At 50.1% G+C, this 14,995-nt stretch overlaps 1 protein-coding gene across 1 annotated transcript in view; it reads left to right on the top strand.

The window, feature by feature from the left end:
- macf1a (microtubule actin crosslinking factor 1a) overlaps positions 1-14,995 on the top strand; it is a 156,067-nt gene that overhangs the window by 111,601 nt on the left and 29,471 nt on the right.

Raw genomic sequence — 14,995 nt, 5'->3', positions numbered from 1 at the left:
TCACCCCTCTGCGTCTGCTTGTTTCTTCTTCGTCGCAGTCATCTGGTTCTGCCCCCCCCCCCTCGGAGCCTTAATGAAAGCAGGCCGAGTTAATGTGTGTCAGAGAACAAACAGACGGGGCAGATAAAGAGGTGGTGAAAGAGGGAGAGAGAAAGAGCGCTGTGAGAAGCTGACCAGGCTACATTTGATCCAAAGAGAGTCGGCTCTCACCATGAGAATGAAGCCGCTCCGTGTTGTTGTGAAAGGAATGAAGCAGGTTTACAGGTGTGCCAACAATCGGCTTCAAGAAGTGTGCATTAATAATATAGTTCGTTGCTTTGTCTTCCCGTACAAAACACTTCTTGGAGAACAATTGTGCCGGTCTCCTTTCTGATCCCTGCGGGGATTTTTACAGGAACAGTTTTTGGAAAATTAAATAAATAAACTTACTAGTGAAACCTGAATGCATAAAGAGAGATAAAAGGGGATATAACTTGTGTCTAGAACAGTTTGTAAGAATCAATTATTCAAAATAATAAATACATGCAGTCCATCGACTTAATGTGCAGTATTTTAAGTAACAAATAATTACTTGAAGGATTCCTTTTCGACAACGGAATTTCTTTATTACCAAAGCTGCTTTTGAGGTCATATTTTATGAAGTCATAACCTAAAATAAAAAGTCATCTTATTTGAATAAAGTGATTGATTCTATTTGTGTAATTAAATCAGTAATTGCTTTTGACCGCAGTGAAAACGGCAACTAATAATATTTTTTTTTCTAATTATCTTTTTTCAATAAGCTTTGAATGGGATTAAATGTTTGGGTCAAACGGGTCAACGAGCCTATCAACATATATATTCTGCCTCACTGTGAACTATGCAGAAGTAGCAGACTTAAAAACCTTTAACCATTCAGGACATCCCTTCTGTTTAGTTTCATTTCCATGCATGATTTAGAAAATCCATTTAAAGAGGGAAAAGAAGGCCCAGAGAAGATGACATCTAGGTGATAATCCCATCGTCCTGCATCATGGCTGTGAAGTGAGCAGCTCACGGCCCGTGTGAGGAGTAGAACGTTGCATAGCTGCTGTCTGCGGGGTGTGTAGAACACGGGGACGAGCTCCGTCACCATGTGGGGCTTTAGAGGGATATTAATGGACATGGACTGTTGAGAATATTAAGATTCACAAGACCGCAGGTCGCTCAGAGACACATGGACGGCTTCCATCGGAGCGCATATTTGCCTCTACCCCCCCCCCCCCCCCAAAAAGAAAGCTGTGAATATTTCTTTGGTCGTCTCCTCTCTGAAGCCCTCCCCCCGGTCCTGCTTTGTTTCCACCTCCCTCTACCTTCTGCCCCCCTCTGTCTTCTTCTGTAACCGATCCAGCTCGGGCTCATTTTCAAACCTAAACATGTCTGTCTGGCTCCTAAACGGACCAGGCCCCCGCTTCTCCTCGCCCCTCCCCCATCAGACCCCATTCCCAATCTAGAGGGATGATGTCATGCCGATGCTTAGAAAGACGAGGGAGTTCAGGGTGTGTGTGTGTGTGGTGGGGGTTGGGGGGTGGGGGAATGGGTGGAGGGTTGCCATGGAATAAAGAGTCACAGGAGTGGGAGGTGATGTAGTCAGATTATTTAAACTTTCCAACGGTGATCTCACAGAGAATTACTGTGTCAACGAGGGAGCGACTGGGACGGAGCAGCTTTCTGTCTGCTCCTTCTCTTTGAGCGTTCCTCCTCTTAACAATGCGCGCATTTCAATAAAATATGAAAGCTACGGTACCATACGGAAACATTAGTACTCACCGGAATGTCTGAGGCAGCAGAAAAACCAACTTTTCATTGTTCCTTTGTTTAAAGTGCCAGCGTGGGGACGTCTTCAGCTCTCTACTGACCAGCAGGGGGCGACTCTTCTGATTCTATGAGGGAATTACTCTTTCAAGTCTTTATTGAGTAAATTATAGTGCATTTAGAATCAAATGGACCATAAAGAAGGGGAGGCTTTTTTGGGGGGGGGGTGATCAACACTCCTCAGCGTTCCAATTATGGCATCTGTTTTTCATTGGCTGCAAAAACGGTTGCAGTCCAAGAAGTCGAGGACAAACTCAAGCCTTCAAAACGTTCGCCCCCAGACGAACGGGGGGGGGTGCATACTTGTTTTGTACGGCCTCTGTGGGCAACACAAACAAGGGAACCTGTTCGTCTCTTGGCTCCCTTAGAAGCTACGCAGTCGGAGGGCTCATCCTGAACTAAGGGCACTATGAACTAAAAGAAATATATTTACTCAATATTCCATTTCTGCCAATGCATCCACCCTACATTCTGCCCACTGGTCACTGTCCCGCTGCCTTTGAAGCCACCAGGAACTCTCCTTTCGTGTGATAAACTGGATCAGCAAGATGCCACCTTGGTTTCGCAGGTCAACGGGTTTGTACACCGTACATGTAGAACATACACATGTGTACTATTGTGGAATGTCTTTGTATTTAGGGTCCCTCTGCAAGCCGTGTGTGTGTCCTAACAGGATGCCTCTAATTCCAGTCTTTTCTGGGGTGCAATCCAGAATCTCAGCTGTCCGCTCTCCTGTCCCTCACACATAAATACACATACACACACACAATAAGGTGTGGCATCAACATCCCCCCGGCTCCCCCCCATCCCCAAGCAGCTGACATAGTGTCCGGCTGGGATGAGAACACACACGCTGGTTAACTTTTCATAGCGGGGGGGCGAAGCTGCACATGCCTGTGAAGGGCTGGTCAGTCTGGGTGAAAGGCAGGAGGCCCGAGTGTGTCTCTGTGCACACACGTCTGTGAAAGTCCCGGCCTAAATCAAGACCGCCCGTCCGCCGCTGTCTGCACCTCCATCCCCTCCTCCTTTAGGCTCCACCTCAACATCCGTCCCCTGTGAGCCCGTGACTCACCGTCCTCTCCCGCACAGACTGTGTCAGCAGCTCTTTAAAGACGGGAGCCGGTCGAGGGTGTGTGTGTGTGTGTGTCCATGCGGTGCGGCGGTGTTTGCATATCAATCTTTATAATTAACAGTTGGGACGACAAGTTTAGCTTGTTTAGAAACACTACTCTGTCGCTTATCACATCAACGTAGTTGCTGTTCAGATGTGTGTCGATTCTCTCCGAAGCACACGAGGACACTGACCAGTAGGACGGGCGTAAAACCAAAATAAACCCAGTGGGAGTTAGTTCCGTCCAAATAGTCTCCCGCTGTTGATGGGCCGTGGGGATGCGGTCCAGGTGGACCCTGAGTCGGCGGCTTGTGGCCTGGAGGGTTCAGTGGGTCACGACCCAGTAACCCTGCCGCGACCCGCCTGCTCACCCAACTCAACTGCAAGCGCAGCGCTGCGTGCTGGCGCCCGGGATAGTTCCTGCACTGCTTCCCCTCTCGCTGTGAGTGTGTGCTGCATTGATCCCTGTGCATAGAAGTGCACAGGCCTTACTGCTTTTCTCCCTGCGTGTGTTCGTTTAGTGTCTGAGGGGCTGATCGGATCACCCGAACATCATCTCTCTAATCGTATAAACGGATTTGTCCGGCCGGACTTTCCTGTAACCTACTGACACACACACACACACACACACACACACACACACACACACACACACACACACTCACCTTTCTATCTGTGTCAGTGACTGGTGGAGAAAGTGATTAATTGCTCTGACTTTGTGTGTGTGTGTGTGTGTGTGTGTGTGTGTGTGTGTGTGTGTGTGTGTGTGTGTGTGTATATTTAACACATTTAGCCTCTCCACTCACAGGTTCTGTATTGCCTCAGCTGTTGTGAGTTAGCGAGGCATGCTTCAGCCTCTCCCTCTTTTCCCTCTTTCCTTTTCTCGGTTCAGTGACATCCTAGGCTCACTCCGGAGGTGAGAAATATTAATAGGACACATCCAATATGATTTGATCTATTTTCAGAATGCCGATCCAAATAAATGCATTTCGTTAACAAAGTAATGTCACCGGTCCTATTTAGGCGTGAAAAGGAAAAACAAGTCTTAATTGTGGATGTGCGAAGCCTGTAGGGAGGTGACGCGTCTCCTTCACAGACCACTGGACCCGTCAGCCTGATATTTGTTGCGCTTGTGTATGATCTATTGTGGTGACAGTGATTCACACTTTCCGAAGGTATTGACGGTGTTTTATCCTGCCATGGACTGGTGACTCCTCACTTCTCTGCTCAAAAAGCAGACCTCAAAATGCTGAATGCATGATGAAGCTTGGTCCCACTACACAACATGTTAAAGTTTAGCCTGATAGGACATGAATAAATCCCCCTTGTTGTCGTCTCTGACTGTAAGGTCAGTGGCAGTCAACCCTCCTTTGTGCACCTGGCGGAGGTGTGCGCTCCCCTGATTGCACTCCTCTAGTTTGCCCTGGCAATGATTGCCTTCGTCATGGTCGATCGGCCTGCTGTTTTACAGCGACACACAGTATCATACATAATGGATGAGGGTCTATAATGAATGAATGCCCTGGACACCTGACAACGGGGACTCTTGGACCTGCACGGTGCTGCAGAGGTGGTGCCCGGTTAGGAGAAGCAGCAGATGGAGGGGTGTAGGAGGCCCAGAGAGAAACGGAAGGCGTGCGTGCTCGGTCAGCGAGAGAAGGAAGAGACGTGAAGCCCAGTATGAACCACAAAAGCTCCCCAAACGGGGTGAATCACTGCGGATAATCCACCTCAAGTGTTTGTCCTTCACACAGACATTAAACCTCCACCGTGACGTAGACGACCGGCCGAATAAAAACACTCTCACTGAAAGAGGCTGCAGGAAGTGTGGCGTTTTTCGTCTGCTTAAAACAATTAGTAAGTCTTACGCTCGTCCCAAGAAGCCTCGAGGCAAACCGCCACAAAATCTGCAAAACTCCCCATTAGGACCCGCCTGATTGACAGGCGTGTTTATCGAAGTCATGATGGTGGAGGTGCACTCTGCTCAGACGTGTGTGTGTCTTTGCGTGTGTGTGTGTGTGTGTGTGTGTGCGCCCTGGGTCCAGTAGTCGTTGCCTTAAATAAACACACACACTGAGGCAGGGGAATCACTCCTCTGGTTAATATAAAACTACTCCAGGAGGAGGAAGGATTTAGGAGAGTTGAGAAGCCCGACCGAGAGAGAGCGAGATGGCAGTGATTTTTTTTTCCTGCTGCCGGGGTTACGAGAGGGAGAGACGGGGAAAACGGCTTTTAGGGAGAGAAAGACATTAATTGACTGTTTTCAAGAGACGGATTATGGATTTAATGTGGCTTGGGGGGCAGTGAGAAAATGAAAGGAGAGCGACTGCGTGAAGTTTATTTTCCCATCAACAGGTGTCCCCCCCCCGACCCCCCCGACCCCCCCCCCCAGAGCAAATAAGCCATCCGTAAAAGTCCGTAATCAGCACTCACTCCACCTGTGTTTGTGTCACTTAGCCGCACTAAGTGGTTGTTGGAGCCTCCAGACACGGACAAAAGAGCCTTTAACTTTGGCAAAACCTCGGCTCGCTCGGCTCGCCCATTTAGCACCACCTTAGCGTTTGTTTTTCGCCACACTCTGACCCCCCCCCCCCCCCCCTCCCCCCTCCTGAGGGAAAATTAAACCTCTAATCCTCTCGTTCCCTCACTCCTCTTTCAACACCCTCCCTCCCTCCTCTCTATGTCCACTTTGTGACTCTCAAACCGGCCGTGACGACTCATGGACCAAAAAGATGAGAAGCAGAGCTGCAGAGGAATTGACTAATCGAGTCGCATCTCAAACGGGTCACGGGGGTCACGGGGGTCGAGCCCGAGGAGGGACGGGCGGGGTAAAGGGCAAATGAAACGGGCCTAATCCGTTTATCAGCTCCATTCCTCTCAGTCCTTCCTTCTCTCCCCGGAATGTGAAACATCTGTGAATGCTCGGATTCAAACCCTGTTGTGCTCAGTGTTGGGGGGGGGGGGGGGGGTTGTCGGTTAGCTGTGAGTCATGAGAGACTGTGTGTGTTTTGGTGACAAACCCCTTTTGTTTTATGAAGACGTTTGCCTTGGACGCAGTAATGACAGCTGCAACGCAACTGAGAGGGAGGGGGGGGGGGGGGGTGGCGGTTAAAAAGAGAGGGGGCTGTTTAGCATATTTGACATGCAGGCCACGGGGCCGCTCTGTGCAACAGTTGGGAAAGAGAGCGCGCCGAGTATCGGAAGGCTGTTTTGAGGCGAGGAGAGAGCGGGAGAAAGGAAGAAACAAACAGCCGAGCTGCTTTAAACAAACCGGGGGGGAGGTGGAGGAGGAGGGAGGGGGGGGGGGTGGAGTAGGAGGGGGAGGAGGAGGAGGAGGAGGAGGGGGAGGAGGAGGAGGTGGAGGAATGCCACAACTGTGAAGATTACAACTGGATGACACGATAATCACAAAGTAGCATGTGGCTGCAGGTTGCCATATTCCCTGGTATCCCCCTTCTGGCCGCAGCCGGTGGCATCTTGAAGAAACAGACAGCACCCTACCTCCTCCACCACCTCCTCCTGCTTTTTTGAGCACGTCCACTTTTCCTCCTGGCCCCTCTCTCTCCCTCCGAGACACACACACACACACACACACACACACACACACACACACACACACACACACACACACACACACACACACTCTCTGGCCGGGTTGGGTTTCATTGAAGGCGCAGACGGGAATGCACAAGTGGAGTCTGTGAATATCACAGGCTTTTGTGTGTGTATGTGTGTCTTTTCCATTTCATTCTTTAAACGGTGGCATTCTCCTTGCTACCGACTCTCCTTCAGCCCTGTGAAGTGACTAAAGCCAGACTTGGCTCACTTCCTGGTCTGGAACAATAGCTTTTGGGCGACAGAAACCCCAACAAAAGTCACTACTGACTTTCTCTCCCGTTGACTCGCACTCCCACCCCCCTCTCTCCCACCTCCATTACCTCTTCCTGCTTCCCTTTCTGTTTCTCTGACTCTGTATCTTTTCGCCCTCACAGGGTGGTGTTTTTGTGCTCTGTGGGGGCGAAGGGCGAGGGGGGTGGGGGGGCGGTCCTGCCCTGGAGAATTAAGAGTGAATAACAAAGCTGTGGTGAATGTAGCCATCTCACATCACCAGCCCCCCCTCCACGCTGGTAGTATGTGAGATACTGCCCGGGGGAAACCTCATCTGGGTTTAAATACAGCACATGAGATCATTTGATATTCCTCTTTTTAATTGTTATATTAATTGGCTGCCGCTCGCTGCTGTGTGAGATAATCGGCTGATGTTCAGCAGCATTTCTTTAGTAATGAGCACAGTCCTTTGCTGCACAACTCTTTCTCTCCGGCTCCACGCCCCCCTCTTAGCACCCTGCCTCCCTCTCTATCGCCGCTTAACTCCCCTCCTCCTCCGTCTCTCTCTCTCTCTCTCTCCACCACCCTGCTTCTCTCCGTCTCGTGTGTTTTTCTCTTCTTTTTTTTTTGTCCGGGCGAGAGGAAACCAGCGTGATTGGAGCACTTCCTGTGTTTTAATACCAGTGCAGGAAACAGAACAAACGGAGCTGAATTCAAACACAAACAGCGAGAGAGCAGGGGTGGGTGGTGAGTGAGTGGACGAGAGAGAGAGAGAGAGACAGAAGGGACATGTGAGTGAGCGAAAGAGAGGAGGCAAAGGGGGAGTGAGCAGTGAGAGAGAGAGCGAGAGTGAGCGGAAAAGAGATTTTTTTTAGCAGCTGCAAACCATTTCAGCTGTGTAGTGGCCTGGGAACAGAGACTGGGAGTGAAAGAAAGAAAGAGAGAGAGCGAGCAAAGCCTTGGGAGCGCACACGAGAGGGAAGAGGAACTGGGATTGCGTGGCACTTTGTTTGATCGCCACTACGCAGTCGGCAGCAGGAGGAAGGCAAGGCGGCGTGTCCTGGGATCGTCTGTCGGGAAGGAGCGCAGACTGGAGCTGGGAAGGCTGTCTGGGTCTTTGCCCTCTGGATACAGTCCCACGACTCAGCGCTCTGCACACTTTGCTCTGCCGGCTGGTCCAGGATCCAGCCCCCTCCCTCCCCCCCCCCCCCCCCCTCCTGTCTATCTACCCCCAGATCCTGCCTGCTTTCGATCTACTGTACCACCTCTCCCCTGGAGCTGTGGATGATCTGAGGACGCGGGAGAAAGAAAGCAAGATAAAAGAAAACAATTGAAACACTGACAGGGATTTTCTGCACGCAAAAGCGGGATGCTTCTTCTCTTTGTTCCGGATTCAGCATTTCACTCGAGACTAGACGGATTCACGGATGATGCAGTTGATCTTTTTTGCTGATGATGCCGGTAACGATGGTGGCGAGATGTCTTTGGGGCCGCTGGGTAAACAAATAGGGTTTTCCCTGCAATCACAAAGCCCTGATTCTTTTTTGTGATGGAAGCAGAGGACCGAAAGAGAAAAAGAAAAGAGGACTTGAACACTTACCGGACCTCAAAGTGGCAGTGACTTGGTAAAGGGAGTTCTATTTACGTAAATCTCAAGTTGGGTTTTCTTGCTGCAGAAAGACATCTTCTCTATTTTGCATTGGTTTTCATTAACTAGATTCCATAATCCTGCGTTGTTTTTTTCATTTTTCCTGCAAGGAGTATATATATTTTTTTACAAGGGAGGATTAAAGGGAAGCAAATCCATGGAGTATCACACTTTCCTGTCCCATTGCACCCCACACAACCTTTCTTTTATATAACTGAGTGGGTTTTTCTCACCTTAAAAGGAGACTTTTACACTTCCGTGCCTGCCTCTCTCAGACTGGTGAAGTTGAATCGCTCTCTGCCTTCTGTTGTGCCACAGGCAGGAGAGGAGACCGAAAAGGAGGTAGGACCTTAGCGAGAGTAGAAAAGGAGTCAAGGAATGGGCTGCTGCACATGAATATGGAGGGCAGAGCAGTGCCCTGTGATTTTGACAGCCAAACAAAGGGCTGTTATCTGCACGATCCTCACCTTGGACTTTGTGCTACTCAGAGGGGGAGATGACTGTTTCTTTCCCTTCACCCCTGCAGCTCTGCCTCATTCCTAACCTGCTTTTCAATAAACAGAGCTGGTGATTAATATGGTGCTGAGGGAGAGGGCCGTCTCTCTCACTCCCTCGCTGATGCCGCACCACATCTCAGAAAGACCAAGGAATTGCTCAACTGTTGAGGTGACATAAGAGAACGCAGCGCTTACCAGGTCACCAGAGACTGTGGATGATATCATTTTTAAACATTTCTAGCAATGTGAAGCCTAAAGGATTGGTCATTTTGTGGATTATTGACTGTTGAAGCAAAGGGACTTTATTTTCAACAAAGGTCCCTTTTTTGAATAAGATATCTAAGTGCAGTGCCGCACCTTCAACACAAAAAGAAAAGAAAAGGACAAAATGGGGAAACCTCTGAGCCGCCCGGACTGCCTGAGGCAGAACCCTCGCTGCCTCGGAAAGGGGGATGAGGACGAGGCGTACATAGAGGATTGTTACGTCCCCCAGCGATCCATATATGATACAATGCGCATCAATGAACAGATTGACCAGAGTGCCAAACTGTGTCAACCTTCCAGGAGCACTCTGGGCTCTGGTGGGGAGGTGAGAGGAGAGGGAAGCACTCTGTCCAGCAATGGCACCATTGGAGCGGAGTTGGGTAGTGTTTTTGTCTCCAGAAACGCAGAGCATGCCGGTGGAGCGAAGAGGCTCGACGAGAGGGTCATCTTTGACGCCTTGAAGCTAACTGGTGATCCTCAGATAATGTCCCCACCAGTTGGCCTTGTGGGTTCAGGTATGGCAAATGTCCCATCCGCATCCGGCTCCGGCGGGGTAGCTGCAGTGCCCAAGAGACGTCATCAAGGGGGTGATAAGAGGGACAATCCAAACCGTCGCTCTTGGAAAGCCTTTATGCCACCAAGTTATCCAGAGTTTGCTGAAAGACTTGAGTTCTCCTCCACTGAAGGGACAGAGAAACGTCTGTCCTTGGCAGGGATTCCTCTCTCTACTTTACAGCCAACTCCTCCTCACCTCGCCCCATCTACCCCTACCTCCTCCACTCCTTGCTTACCTCCTTATACACCCTCCCCTTCATCATCTGCTCCCCACACTCCCCCTGTCTCGTCTTCGCCTTGTTTGACACCCACAGTGAGCCTGTTGGCCCCTCTCCAGTGTCCTCCGAGCCGGCAGAAACTGGTCCATCCTGTACTGCAGACGCAACAAAGTCAGACTCATGTGGCGTCGTCGCCTACCAAAGAACCGTTACCCACCTTTAGCCGGACTCTGGCACCCCAGGTGTCTAGAAATACACCAGTGCACAGCGCCAACATCTCCAGGCAGGTGGAGAAAAGGAGGGAGGATCACAGGCGCACAAGCAGCTCTTCTAAATCTGGATTTGGGAAAATCCCAGAGGAGCCCGTTGAATCAGTTAAGGCCTCAGATTCAGAGGGGGATTCTCCTCTTTTGGATCCGGACCAGGAGGACAATGCCCCCCTCATCCCACCAAAACCAGTCTTCTGCCCTCCAACCAAGGCCCGCACCTGGCCCCGCAGTTTAACAACGGGGAAAAGGACCCAGGCCAGTCTGAGACGCAACCTCCCCGTGCTCCCCCCTTTGCCTCCCCTATTGCGAGATGATAGCAACACAGATGAAGAGGCACTTTATCTACTCGACCCCCCATCTCCATTCCTGAGGGAGGAGGAAGGGTTGCTATATGGAGGTCTGCCCCTCTCCCCATGCATCAGTCAGGAGGGGTGTGATGAGGGGCTGCTCGGCTGGTGTAACAAGGGCGGGGAGCTTGAACGCACGGCCTCCGAGCTCAAATTTGAGGAGGACGAGCGCAGGATTCTGGAGGAGCTTGAAGAGGAGGAGCAGGACGAATGCAGCTCAATATGTGAAGAGGAGGAGGCATGGCAAAGGGAAAGGGATAAAGCAGAGGAGGAGAGAGCTCAGCGAGAGGAAAGAGAGTGGGAGGCAGTTCTTAAATTAGAGAATAGGGAGATAATGGACCAGTCATGGACTAGAGAAACGCTGGAATCAGAGGGATGGGATTTAACGGGCTCTTCTGGACATTGGCCCTTATTGACTCCCCCCACAGGATTTGGAGGCCCTGGAGCCCCCAGTGTCTCGCCTTGCCCCAGCTCAGGGGCTGAGTCAGATGACCTCTTCTTGGAGCTAGAAAGGCAGTGTTGTGTGGATGAAGGAGAGGAGGGAGTGGAGATGAGTGTAGACCCTGAGCCTCTTGATCCCTACACACTTCCCTTTTTGGAGGAAGAGGGGAGAGAGGAAGAAGCAAAGACTTCCTGGGAGCATTCTGAAAGAACTCTTCCTCTTGATGCAGTTAACTCTATAGAGCCTGATAGCATTGCTCCAGACTCGGAGACTAGTGCAAAAGACTCTAGTTTAAATCCCTCTGAGCCAACAGAACCAATAAGAAGCTTTGCATTGGTGCGAGCACAAGACTGTGAAAAAGAACATGGTTTCATCGATGAAGACTGCGTTGTTAATTATATTCCGGAAAAAGCAGAGGTAGGGGAGGAAGAGATGAGTTACCAAACCGACTCCAGTGGCGTCCACATGTCCCAGCCAGACAGGACTGGCATCAGTGACATTGCTCGGACAGACTGTGAACAGGCGAGACCTGCAAGGACTGAGGCCGACCCGGATAGTGGGGCATCATCAGAGCGTGATGGCGAGGAGTGTGTGGAGAGAACTTCCTCTCCGTCTTATAGCCTTGTGAACCCATACTGGGGGGGAGTGGAGGAGGGGGCCGAGCAGAACAAGGGAATATTGAATGAGGAGGAAGAGGAGTTGGGAACAGAGTGGGATGTATATGACCAATCTGAGCCAAGTTTGGACAGTAGCGAGCGAGTGATTCACGATCACTCCCCTGAGCCGCCGCTCGCGGGTGAAGAAACGGCCGGTAACAAATGTACACAAGCTGATGATGCTCAAACTTCCTGTGAGGAAGAGCCAGTCCGCTCAGAAGCTTGCAACCCTGCCGTGGCACAGACATGTGACCTACAAGGGACCTGCTTTGCATCAGAGATGGCGCTTGCCCCCACAGGTGTGGTCTTAGGACCTGATATGCCTGTGCGACAAGACCCTGATCTGAAAATGTCAACAGAAGTCACAGCTAGCACCCCAAAATCAGACTCCGCTCCCTCTTTACTTCGGCCACCTTCTAAACCTGATTGTCATGGTGCTGGTTTGGATGCTAAAGACTCTGAGGCGTTTGTGATATCAGATAGTTTTGTTTACCTGGCTGTGTCTGCGCCTCCTCAGTACCCCAATAACTGTCCCCCATCTCCACTTGAAGACTTGATTTCCCAGAGTTCTCTCCCTAAACCCCCCTGCTACCCGGACCCGGAGGAGGAGGGATCCCTCCTCTCCCCCGACAGCTTTGTTTACATGGCGGCACCCGAGCGGCCCCAGCCTGGCCCCTCCGATGGCTGCTCGGCCTTAGAGGATACTCAGGAGCTGGACTTGGATTCGTGTTCCGAAGGGACCCACTCTGGGATGGACGGGGTGGAGTTTGTCCTTGGCTCCATGACAGGGGACAGTGACTGGGAGTCAGACGGTTCTGCTCTGGACTTTCCTCCTCTCGTGTCCACTGACCAAGCGTGGGACCAATTGGAGCCCGGACTGCTACAGGGCCTATTTACACAGACAGAGACCAGCCAGGCGGAGGCCTGTAGACCCCAGCAGGACGGGCCTCAGACGGGCGCCACAGCGTCCCACACAGACCCCATCTTAGAGTCAGGAAGGAGTTCTACAGCTGAGAATGAATCAACTATATTACCAAGTTCGGACACTGACACAGAGGCAGAGGTATGCGCCCACTTACCAGTTTGTCTCATTTCCATAAGACTGCATCCCGCACCTCATTTTGGTACTGTACATCTATGTACTGAGACTTCCTAACATGTATTGTTAATGCTGTTGACACTAGTACTAGTATAGTACTAGCGCCATGTAGAGGGAAGGCATTCAATTGAGCCACGAGATGATTTATTTTCGCCCAGAGAGTGGGAGTAAAAGTAAAGTTTTCAGCGAAGAATGTATTAGACGTGGACACAGGGCCAGAGTATGTCGAAAGAATGGGGTTGGGTATCTGAGCGTGGAGTGTAACAGATGTAGGCATGGAAAATATATATGGGAGGGTGAAGTTATGTAGACGCCATAAGTAGCTAGTTGTGTTTCTGTAGTGAGGCTTTAAACGATTGCAATATGATGCCCTGAGGGGGGGTTTGCTACTTATGGGGAAACTACCCTCAGGGTCATTCGTGTGTGTGTGTGTGTGTGTGTGTGTGTGTGTGTGTGTGTGTGTGTGTGTGTGTGTGTGTGTGTGTGTGTGTGTGTGTGTGTGTGTGTGTGTGTGTGTGTGACTCCGTGCTAATCTACAGTGCATGCACGTGTTTGAGATTGATCACACGTTTGTTTGTTGGAAGCCTAAAGCGCGGCCTTTCCCCGCGGGCCACTCGTGATGCTGATCTCATGTTCAGAGTTCACAGCATTTATCTTAAGGGCTCGCTATTGTTCTGTTTTACAAGAGTTGATGGGTATTGTGTGTCCATACGGAGGCACGGGTGCCCAGTGTTTCCCAGCCGTGCGCGTAACAGTAAAGGGTCATTAAAACTCTGAGAAAGGAGGCTGTTCTCACGCTCTGGCTGTGTGGGTTTGTGTAGTGCCACTGCCGGCGCACGCACACCCCCATCTGAGATGGATATTCCTACGTAGCAATGCTAGATAAGATTAGCTTGTCGGGAACTGACACGGGGGGGGGCTGTCGGCGTGACCGCCCACCTGTGTGCTGCACGGGCAGCGTGTGTGTGTGTGTGTGTGTGTGTGTGTGTGTGGGGATTGTATCTTGTATCTCAAACTGCCGGTGTGCCGTGCTTCGGCTTGCTCTTTGACCCGGAGTAGCAGAACTAGTTTTTGCGTTTCATCATTACATGTCATTTAGAAGTGCATTTCCACTATAAGGATACAAACCCAGACGAATAAGAAACTGCAATCAACATGCTAGTTGAGAGTCTGGGGTAATGGATATTATTTCTGATTTCCATGTGCATTTCCCTCCCAAATTTGCCCCCATTCCAAACCTGTTGGTAGGGGTTCTCTGTCCGGCAAAGACGTCTAATATTTTCTGTGCACATCAGGAACACGCGGTGTCGGCCACTGCCGGCCTGTGTTCCTTCTTTATTACGTTACAGCAGCTCTCCGGCACATGCAGACTGCTCTGGCCGCACAGTCACAGGCCAATTACTCTGCCCGCTCACTTTGTTTGTGAGAATATATGCGTTTGTTTGTTTGAATGTGTAATTGAGTTTTGCATTATCTGTGGTCTGTGTGCAGTCACAGCATCTCTGGCTTCAGTATAATGAGATATTTATAATGATGAAATCAGATCTGTCCAATCTGATCTTACACAGAAGACTTAAAGCTGCACACAGATGATCAGCAACGTCATTCTTGATTTGTAGGAGAAATAAATACATTTTAAAAAGAAATTGGCGATAAATGTGTAGAGGCCTGTATGCATCAAAACTACAGCTTACTACTTGAGTTTTGAAAGGTCCATTGACTGCAGAAATAACTTCTGTTTCCAAGATCAGACAAAGAAAAACACCCAAACAAAGAAAACCTTTGATTTAGAAGTTATATCCGCGTAGTACTAATAATAATTCACACGTTCTCTAACATCAAATCGTTATCTACTAAATATTGCTGGAGCGAATGCTGTACTCCTCGACTGACTCTTTCTCCCCCCTCTCCCCCGCCATGCTTGGGTGGTGTTGTTGCCGAGATAAGGAGGTGAGGGCTAAATACTGAGGAGGAGCTGCCATTGCCAACATGGCTACACAAACAGTGTGAAGGCTGTTTGGGGAATATAAACTATGATATCTGATAACAATGTGCCAGCACTTTAGTCTGGAACTCCTCACTCTGTTTGTTGTTCATTGACCTGTCTCACTCTTCCTCACATCTCTGCCCGTCTTCGTCCTCGTATTTATTTTCCTTTTCTGCAATAATTATTTGTCCTCTTCAGCTCTGTTCTTTATCTTTCCATATTTCTCATTCGATCAATAATC

This window comes from Gasterosteus aculeatus, chromosome 10 (assembly GCF_964276395.1).
Source record: "Gasterosteus aculeatus chromosome 10, fGasAcu3.hap1.1, whole genome shotgun sequence".
NCBI classification, from domain to species: Eukaryota; Metazoa; Chordata; class Actinopteri; order Perciformes; family Gasterosteidae; genus Gasterosteus; species Gasterosteus aculeatus.
Note: the sequence above shows the minus strand (reverse complement) of the source record. Positions and strands in the feature narration are given on the sequence as shown.